Raw genomic sequence first — 10,079 nt, forward strand, 5'->3', positions numbered from 1 at the left:
ACGAGTACTTTGCTGCCCGAGTACGAGTACCATCATTTCGAATATGAGTACTTTGACAGTTGAGTACAAGTACCAGTATGAGTTGTCTAATAAAAAGTAATGGAGTAGCACCCGAGTACGAGTACAGAGTAAGGGTACTACATCAATGCTTACCAGCTCAATAAATCCTACCCTAAAAGGGCTTCTTCAGATCTTAGCTGTGCGATGACAGATTGTATTGACATTTACAAAACAAGCACAATTTGAGTTAAATTAGACGAAGTGTTTCGGGGGAAAACAACGACAATTTCTTTCAATGCAAGTTTTGTTTAAATCAAACCTTGTTACCATGATCTGCATCATTTTCAAACTTGTTTTTCAAGTACAATCTGGGAGCTTGATTTTCCCACATAGTCCGATTCACTATAGCTTTAACAAGTAAATTGCGTGCTCGGTTATATCTTCGAATTACACACGAGGAAATAACGAACGTGTGCGTGGCATGTTTGTGTGAAAGTGGAAACAAAGGCGTAGATTTGGAGACTGCGCGCACTCTAATCAAAGTGAGTGGTGTTGGCAAATTTGTATTTACACCTGTAGAAAAGACAGACACACGGCGTGTAAAAAAGACAAACATGGTCGTTCACGTTTATTTAATTGTGTTCTCGACATTGCACTAACATATCAGGCAAAAGTATTTTTGTTTGTCTGAAAAGAATGATGACCCTTTTAAAATTAATCACCAGCTATCTTTTACTCTTTTTTTTCAATTTGGCAACCAACCACCGGACTGCATTATTGTAATCGACAAAATTGAGAGAGAAAAAAAGGGGATCATATGTGAAGTGGTCTCAGGCATACTGTTCAAAATTTGATGCCAAAACACGTAGTACACGCTGAAAATAAAAATTACTGTCAAAGACGTGTTCAGTCAAAGACGTCTTTTTTTAAATTGTGTTTCTAACTCTAGTGCTCTTCCTGTATATTGTTCCCTTGAGCCCGGGTGCCTTTAGCGAGCTTTCAACTCTGAGACAACTCGCAATTTCCCGGACCAGATTCGTGATAAATTGGATTCCACAGGCCACACTTCCAACGCAGATAGGGAAAAAGACCCACAAATAGAACGAACTCTTGCCAATCGATAGTGTCCACTTGTAGATAACTGCCATTGTTCAATACTAAACGTTCCCTTCACTTTCTCGACCCGTTTAATTTATTATGGTTTATAAATTAAAGTTCATTGTTACAGGTTTTCGTCAGGACACCCCCCCCCAAAAAAAAAAGGGGGGGGGGGGAAGAGAGACCCATATTGATTTTGTTCCTCTAAAAACTTGATGTTAAAGAAAATTAAATGGTTTTGCCAGTAAGACGGATATGAAGATTCTCCTCCAATGCCATTGATTCATCGAAGACAATCATTTTGTTGCGCCCCTCAAATGTCGTTGATCACATACGCACAAACTACAAGAAGAAGCACCAACGTGTATGATACACGTTGGTGCTTCTTCTTGTGTTTTGGCATCAAATTTTGATGTAATGTTCAACTATGAGTTGGAAATGGTGAATTCATTGGCCGAGACATAAATATCTTCTATGAATACTTCAGATAAGTATCAGATGTTTCTAAGCCATCTGCCATTTTATTTAAATTTACAAGACAACTTTTTAATTAAATTTTACCAAATCGCCCCTTGATTTATTTTCATTAACCACCACTAGCATTGCAAGGTTTCAAAATCATGACGTCGACAGACCGGACGTTAATGTAGGGAGAATTTGAAAACGATCACTATTTCATTATAGTATATATAGGTTTTCCCGCCCAATTTCCAAATTTTTCGAATCATTTTTATTATCAGCCATTCAATTTAGCGTGAGTTTTGCACATGCTATCAAATTGGGATTTCTTTTTCATTTTGGGTTCAAATTTAATTTTTAGGCAGCCACGATTTTGCACTTAATGTTCGTTTTCGTTGTGGGGCATTCTATTTCGATTTGGTGCATTCAAGACTTACCTTGTAGCAAATCTTAAATGAAGTCTTTCCTACCTTTTGACGGTTGACGCATTCAAATTAGCGAACGTCCGTGCACTTATAGTGCATCACCATGCTTTTCGTTTCTTATTCGTTGTGGGGCAATCGCTTTCATCGTTTGGTCATTCCAATTAATTAGATGTTCTAATGATACATTATCCCATTTCGCTTCGATGTTAATTTTCCCAATAAAAGTCCTGCTGACTGCAAAATTTACAATGCAGCAAGTTAACTAATAAAGAGGGATACAATATGTACCAAAATAATGAAAAGAAAAGGGCTAAGATAATTTCTTTTCTACATGTTTAAACGTTTGATCAAGGGGCTTATTTTAACGTTGACGACTTCTTGACATGCAAGATATTGGGGCATGTACGTTTGGCAAGGATTGTATAATGTATATACTATTGCTAACACTTCTCTCGGGTGATTTCTTAAATGTTTTTTTTTGCGTGTGTCTGACTGAACACTAATTTAAAGGGCACGTGCAAAGTAATTTGTCAATGCAAACCTTGAATACACATCTTTGTGTCACATTTAAACTTATTTTCAAGTTTCAATTTTTTCCATTCTGAAAGGTGTTTTTTTTTGGTGCCTTCTCCCTTGTTCCATGTTCATGAGCAAAACTTCGATGTCATTCCGGGAAGATAAATGTTAACTGGCTATTTCAGCCAAAAAAAATTGCTAGAATTTTGGATATTTTGCTGCCATACATTTCTTTTCTTTGATGATTTTTTTGTTGTGTCAGCACATGTCAGTAAGCAAATGAGCAATCCTTTTTCATTAATGGTTTCAATTAGCAAATTTTGGGTGAATAATTTGAAAGAATATGCGATAAAACATAACCAACAAGGGATGTCAAAATATATAGTTTCATACAATTCAGAGTAGTAGAAAGTTGCGCAAAATATATTCCTGAGATGAACTAATTGCACGGCCCTTTAATTAAGAAAGAGAGGGGTGCATTTACGGATTGAAGACATCAGATATGATTTACGCCGAGATAATTCAGAATTTTACAGTCTTAAACATGCTTGACAAAATGTGAAATATGTTGCCCATTAATGAAAATGAATACACGATCAACCCCTTGCTAGTGATTCAGACGAAATTGAATGAACAACGCGATACTTTTAACTTGAATGCATCTTTTACAGGGACGAGTCAAGCAAAAATGTAATAGATTGCTCGGATAGTGAAACTGAATGATTCTTTTTGATTGTTGAAAAGCGATCTGTGTGATCTTTCAATTTCCATCTAAATGGAATGAGCCAGGCGCTAAATTAAATGAAAACTTGGTGAAATTGGCCGGGAAAACCTATATTTTATTATTTGATACATGTCTTATGACTATGTTCCTAGCCCATATCATGATATACGTTATAATGTTGACCTTTGGATCCATAAAGCTGTAACGCCATCAAACTCGAAGTTATTTGTTATTCATACATACACTAATAGTTTTCATAATCATACGTTATTTTATCTTCAAAATGCACATGTATCCTCTCCGAGCTATTCCCTTCCCTGTTTTGTCTAATGGCGTCATCAAACAAGGAATAAATGTAACGTGTTCACAAAATGAACTTGAAATGTATAAAACCCTTAAAAGTGATATTATTTTAACGAAATAATGGGTGGCACTGAAAAGGTTATATTCTGGCATATTGCGTTTGTAACTCAACAACTCTACTTTTCATTTGTGTTTTCGGTCTCAAGGCTTTCAGTACTCCAGGGACAATACTAACAAGTGATTGATATTCTTTCTAAAGCTATTTGTGGACCGTTGGAACATTTGTGCGAGCACGGCGCCTCTTTCTGCGTTGATGATGAAATCAGTAATTGTCTCTGCCTGTGGAACCCGGCGGCTGATTGTGGTATGTACAAAACCAGAACCCGCCATCACAACACTTGCAGACAATACATTAGACCTGAATACAAGTTGAGAGGAAAGTTACGATAATTCGAGTGTGTGATTGGTATATCCTCGTCTTCTCCGTGTTCATTTCACATTCGAGTCATGTAATCACGCTTTCAATAAAACGGCCACAGTTTTGTGAATTATCCCCAATTATATCTTTCGGAAGATATTTTAGCGTGGTTTACATTTTGGAGATATGTGGAATGATATATGAGACAGTTATATTCCTTTAGCTTCTTTTTAGAGGCAAAGTGTTGTCAAAATAGGCTACATCGATTGCCCATGGTCGAATAAAGATACCAAAAGTCAAGAGGGCTCGATCAGGAAAATTGGGGTCAGGGGTCGGGAAAGTCGGATTATTATTTGTGCACAAGTGTAAGGGAATGTCTGCCTAAGGGTATATTGTTCGGTGATATTACCAAGGAAGTCATTCTTGATTCTCAACTTCTTATCCCTGATTTACGTCTTCGTAGTCCTCCGTGCCTGTTCTTTGCTATGCTTCTGTCCTTTGTACAGTGTATATGCATGATCACTTTGAGTAGGCCTAAATGTTATTACATGAGAGAATCGAAGAAAAAAATCCAATATTCTTTAAAAAATCACAAAATGTGAAACCGAAATGTGGAACCGCCTAAAGGGAACAGTTCAGTTGGTAGAGCCTCGGAACGGCATTACGGTTGCACCTGTTCAAAACCCGCTCCAGACAATATTTTCACAGTGTACATCTCCATGCAAGCCTCATGAATAAAGCCGACACATTTTAATTATAGATCTATATTTAATATAGCCCTATGCAAAACTATATTATACACAGTGTAATATATGGTGCATTTTATTGCTTTCTAGATTCACATGAATGCGGGTCTTTGTCAATCGTCCTCAACAAAACGCAGTCATACTCGTTAGTCTTTCCTCAAGGCGCCCTTGTGGCAGGCGACAGCGAGCCTGACGTTGCTTCAGAAACAAACTGCAGTTGGTGGGTCTACGGCGAACCCGGCCAGAAGATCAAAATCGATTTCAACCGATTCCAGCCTTACAAATCCAAGCCCGACGTCAGCTTGATAGTCGGGGTACTAGACAATAATAGCGAGCCGGGTGATATCGTTAAGACCTACAACACTTTGAGGGAGGCTAGCCGAGTGGTGAACGCGTCTCAAGTGTGGATACGACTCGAAGCGGACAACGAGACGATACTGGAGCTCAGCGTAACGGCTGTTGATCCGGGTAACGTTGCCATAACTAGGGTTGAACTTCTGGTGGCACCCGAGGGTGCACACATTTTTCATTGAGGGCAGAGCACTGGCGGCATATATTTTTGTTTAATTGGGGGAGAGACACGGACATTATTTTTGAAGCACCGCCGGGTAAGGTTTCAAATAACATTTAGTGGCAGCAGTTGGCGCCTGTTGGACTGAAATGCATAGCACTATAAATCAGTGTTGCATCTGAATAAGTCGTTTAATGTGGGTTTTGCCTCGTCCCCTTTTAACCGAATAGGGATGCACTATTCAAACTGGGCAGCTTGTCATCAACATTATTCGCCTGCAAATATAGTATTCGAAATTTGTGGAATTCGCCCTCTAACAGAACCCAAACACGATTCGTGACATGTACGAACAGAAGTCCACCGCCCCAAGCTTTGAATGATATCTTTGATATATATTTTTTAAAATACTAATTAAAAATGGCTTTTTAAATATTTTTTTCCTCGTTTCTTTACTAAGTGGCGTGCGCTGGTCCAGATAAGTTCCTGTGCCGCTCCGAGATCGAGTGCATCGACCGCAGCCTTGTCTGCGATGGATATCAGGATTGCGGCGACAAGTCAGATGAATTTGGATGCGGTAAGTTGAAATGTATCGCCTATTTAGCTTTTATTTCAACTTTGTTCTTATTTTTTTCTTTTGGCAAATAATGGCTAGTACACCGAATCGAGTTCTCTTTTACTGTCTTGTTATTAAGAATGTTAAAACCGAAAGAATCGAGTTCTCTTTTACTGTCGAGTTTTACTCATTAAACATGTTTAAACCCACAAACAGAGCTGGGTGTACTGTCACCTGCAGATTAGACCTTCTTAGTTCTTAACCTTGGTCAATAAAAAAGAGACTCAGATGATAAGTAAGACCCTAATACCATTTTGTTTTATGTATCGTTCTTAAGGGCCTTGCCCTCGCGACAGCATGCACTGCAGTGACCGGATCGACAGATGCGTTTCCGATGATCTGATCTGCGATGGCAGTCGGCGTTGTTTGAATTACTTCGACGAGCTGGATTGCGGTGAGTTCACTGATCATGCAGTCTTCAAAAGAGTTTCATCTCAATCTGTTAAGTCTGCATTTAGAAAATAGACAATTTCGGCTTAAAATAACGGACTCGGTCAGTTGTTTGGTCTTGCATAGAGTGATTTCATTTTCAGAAATTTCAGTTGGTTTTCAAACCGTTTAGTCAGCGCTTTCACGAAGGGACGAATTTGGCCTAAACCATTGTGTTTTTCCGTTTTTTCGAAATTCTTCTTTTTTCAGTCCGAAATAAATTGAGTGGATAGCAATGAACATCCTGGCAAAGTAATTTTGTCAAAATCAGTTAAATTCATCGAGATCATGAAAATCAATCACGAAAAAATGTTATCGAAATCGTTTTTCCCCAGTTTTCACGAAGTGACTAATTGAACCCGCGATAGGCAAAACATCCCGCGCGTGTTGGATTTTAAACGTTTTAGCGAAGAGAAGAATAACGTGTCCTGCACGCTATCAAAAATCCCAAAGGAGGTTTCACAGCGTCATCTATTTATCACCGTTTTCACGAACTGACACTGACAAACAGTGTGCTGCCTAATCTGATGATAACCTCGTAATCAACAATTTCGGTTTCACAAACTGACACCCGTGTTTGCGCGGAAACTTCGTACACCGTCGCGAAACATACTGATTTTCATTAGCACGAACTAAAACTCAAGCACGTGGCAGAAATACGATTCGGAGAAAAAAATGTTTTAGCGGGTTTGACAGGAATATAACCCATCCAAAAACTGTCTGGTGGGCATAATCATATAAAAACAAAATGTTTAAAAAATATTGTTACTGGTGAAATTAAGGTCGGTTTTAGTTCGTGAAACGAAAATGCACGGAGTGTGCGCATTCAGTAGCCCGGGTGTCAGTTCGTGAAAACGAATATCGCTGCTCTGTAAAGTACGCGCGCGTGCTGGGCACACACGTGCAACTGAGTGTCATGTCAGTTCGTGGTGTCGGTGACGTATTGTTTCCGCTCATAGTTATGTTGTTCTGATTTCCATCAGGTTACTGTGGGCCTTCCATGATCCGTCTAGTCCCCGACTCCCCCGTGTATATCCGCTCCCCGCCCGTTTCGCCCGACAACGACGGCGTGTCCTGCGTCTGGCTCCTGCAGGCCTCTGACCCGCACCACCGCATCGTGATCCGCGTTGTGGAGTACGTGACTGAGACCGGCAACTACGTGCGGATCGGCAACGGTCACGACCCCGGCTCCCGAGCCTCGGAGATCGTGCAAAAGAACTCCGGAGTCCTTCCAACGAGGTCGGTGGTCATCCCAGAACGCGACAGGGCCTGGATGAGGTTCTACATACTGACGACTAAAGGCGACTCGGAGGCCAACCACTTCACCTTCGAAGTGTCCCAAGTCAACCATACTGGTAAGTGGCTAGTATCCTTACGATACTGGTAAGGTTTTCATGGTAAATTAGGGGAAATACAAAGTACGTTTGTGGGCTACAAAAACAAAAACAAAAAGAACCAGAGGCAGAGCATATCAAGCACGAATCAAGGGGGGGGGGAAACAAACAATTATAACAATAATACGAATACCAATCACGGGAAATGGTTCATTTGGGGGAGATATTCCCAAAAACTGTGCACAAATTTTTTCTAACTTCAATGTGCACTAACCCAATATTCCCTTGTCTTTTTTTTCCAACAAATTTTGGGATGTTTACTAATTAGACTACGAGCAACAAATATATTCTAATTGCGACATCAAAATGTTGCCTCTAAAGGGGGCTATGACATTAATAAAATATCTCTCTAATGACCGATGTCTCCCATCGTGCAAGGAAATTACGATAATGTTTCTCAAATCAAATTAGATTTTGCCCTTCACCGACGTTTTTAAAAACGTCGGTGAAGGGCAAAACCTAATTTGATTTATATCACCCCGACGCAAAATTCCATCTTATGATAATGTTTCTCCTTAATGGTACCTTTACACGTCCTTTATGTCCACCTGTCCGCAACAATCGGACATGAAACAAATCTAAAGGGCCTGGCAACCCCCCCCCCCCTTGCATTCATTCCTCGATCCGTCCCGGAGAAGACACCTTGAGAGACCCAAGTCAGGCTGGCCACGCTAAACGACAGTGTACGTTCGAGCACTCGGGCAGAGCTCATTATAGTACTTTCCGAAACGCACGAGCCAGCAAGAGAGATTTGTCACATGGTACAACCGCAAACTTGCTCTGAAGACGGCATCCGGCTTGGCTTTTTTTACATTTACTTCGTAGTTTTCTTAATATTTTGAGTTGTCATTTATACTGTTTAACCATCGACTATAGTAAACTGCACAGACGATGAGTTTCCTTGTTCGTACGGACTGCAGTGCGTGCCTCTCTCTGCCAGGTGCAACATCTCCAGAGACTGCGATGACTTCTCAGATGAGCTTGGTTGTGGTAAGTTAAGGGTCCACGGGGCAATTGTGGACCTGACAGTGCCAGCAAGTGGATGCCGGCGTCGATACGAGAGGGAAAACTCGCAATCTCTTTCGGATACTCGCAGCTGGCATTGCACGCTCGCAGTTGCTCGCCGGGTTTTCGAGTTGTTCGAAACAAACTTTGCGAATTCCGCAGGGTACTCGCAAGGAACTCGCAAAGTAGCCCACTTGTGTGGATCGCAACTCGCTCTCCGTTATACCAGGGAGTTCAGTTTCAGTATGAAGAAAACAAAATTTCCACCACCCACCTTCCGGCGCACGCTACTCGGTAGATCTCGCAATGGCTACTCGCAATCACTCGTATCCTGTGAAAGCAAACACGTGAAACGCCTATGAACATTCTCCATTCTCTCCTTCGTCGTAGAATACACGTGGGCACTCGCTACCACTCGCAGGTGCACACTTGCCCCCATTGGAGACTAACTTTAACACCAGTATTAAGTTTGACAAGGACTTCATGTAAGCAATTGTTAAGCTATCGAAGCTACGCACTTTAAGGACTTCCGGGTCAGATAGAACCGAAATCTGACTCCAAATTTGCCTAACCGTGCTTTTTTTCTGGGTCAGAACTGTGTCAAATGAATCAGAAATTTGTCATTTTTCACCACAAAAAGAGTTCAGCAAACTTGGACATGGATTCCGGGTCAGTATTATCCGGGAGGCATTAGAGTTTACATGTCGATAGTTAGCATCAGCTGTTCAGAGACCATGAGTATTATATAATTAGAGGGATTTCATTGGAGTGGTTTGTCTCTTATTTGTGTACGGGACATCAGTACACCACTGTACATAACTGCGATTCCACATACAAAGATGTTCTTCATGGTGTTCCTCAGGGTTCTATATACTGGGTCATTTACTCTTTCTCCTTTCATGTTAATGATTTGCATTATTGCTCTTCCCTTTTGCAATTTATTCTTTTTGCAGATAATACTACAATCTTATATTCTCAAACTCAAATCATGCCTCCTTGGTCAACACTTTGAACTCCAAAATGCAGACAGTATCATCTTGGTTTAGAGCTAACAAACTCTCCCTAAAATAACCTCCCCCCCCCCCCCAAAAAAAAAAAAAAAAAAAAAAAAAAAAAAAGGATTTTACAAAGTCCAGCACGCCTCAAGTTGATAATGTATATTCCCCATCGTTATGGAGCCCCTCCGCCGGAGCACTAGTGCTAGAAAGCAATGACATCAAAGTACTGCATAGACTGTCCGTTACAGTATCTTCTCCCTCCAACTTGTCCCTCCTACTTCACTCCATTACACAAAACACACTCCCATCGCACTCGATCCAGAAAAAAAAAAATATTATTACCATTCACCCGCACGTCATCTATTCACACGCTGAGATTCTACCGTTCTCGCGTTTGGAACTCGATTGATGGATCCATAAAGACTCAATCGTCCGTGGGC

The sequence above is a fragment of the Patiria miniata genome, unplaced genomic scaffold (genome assembly GCF_015706575.1).
Source record: "Patiria miniata isolate m_02_andy unplaced genomic scaffold, ASM1570657v1 HiC_scaffold_19, whole genome shotgun sequence".
In the NCBI taxonomy this organism is placed as follows: Eukaryota; Metazoa; Echinodermata; class Asteroidea; order Valvatida; family Asterinidae; genus Patiria; species Patiria miniata.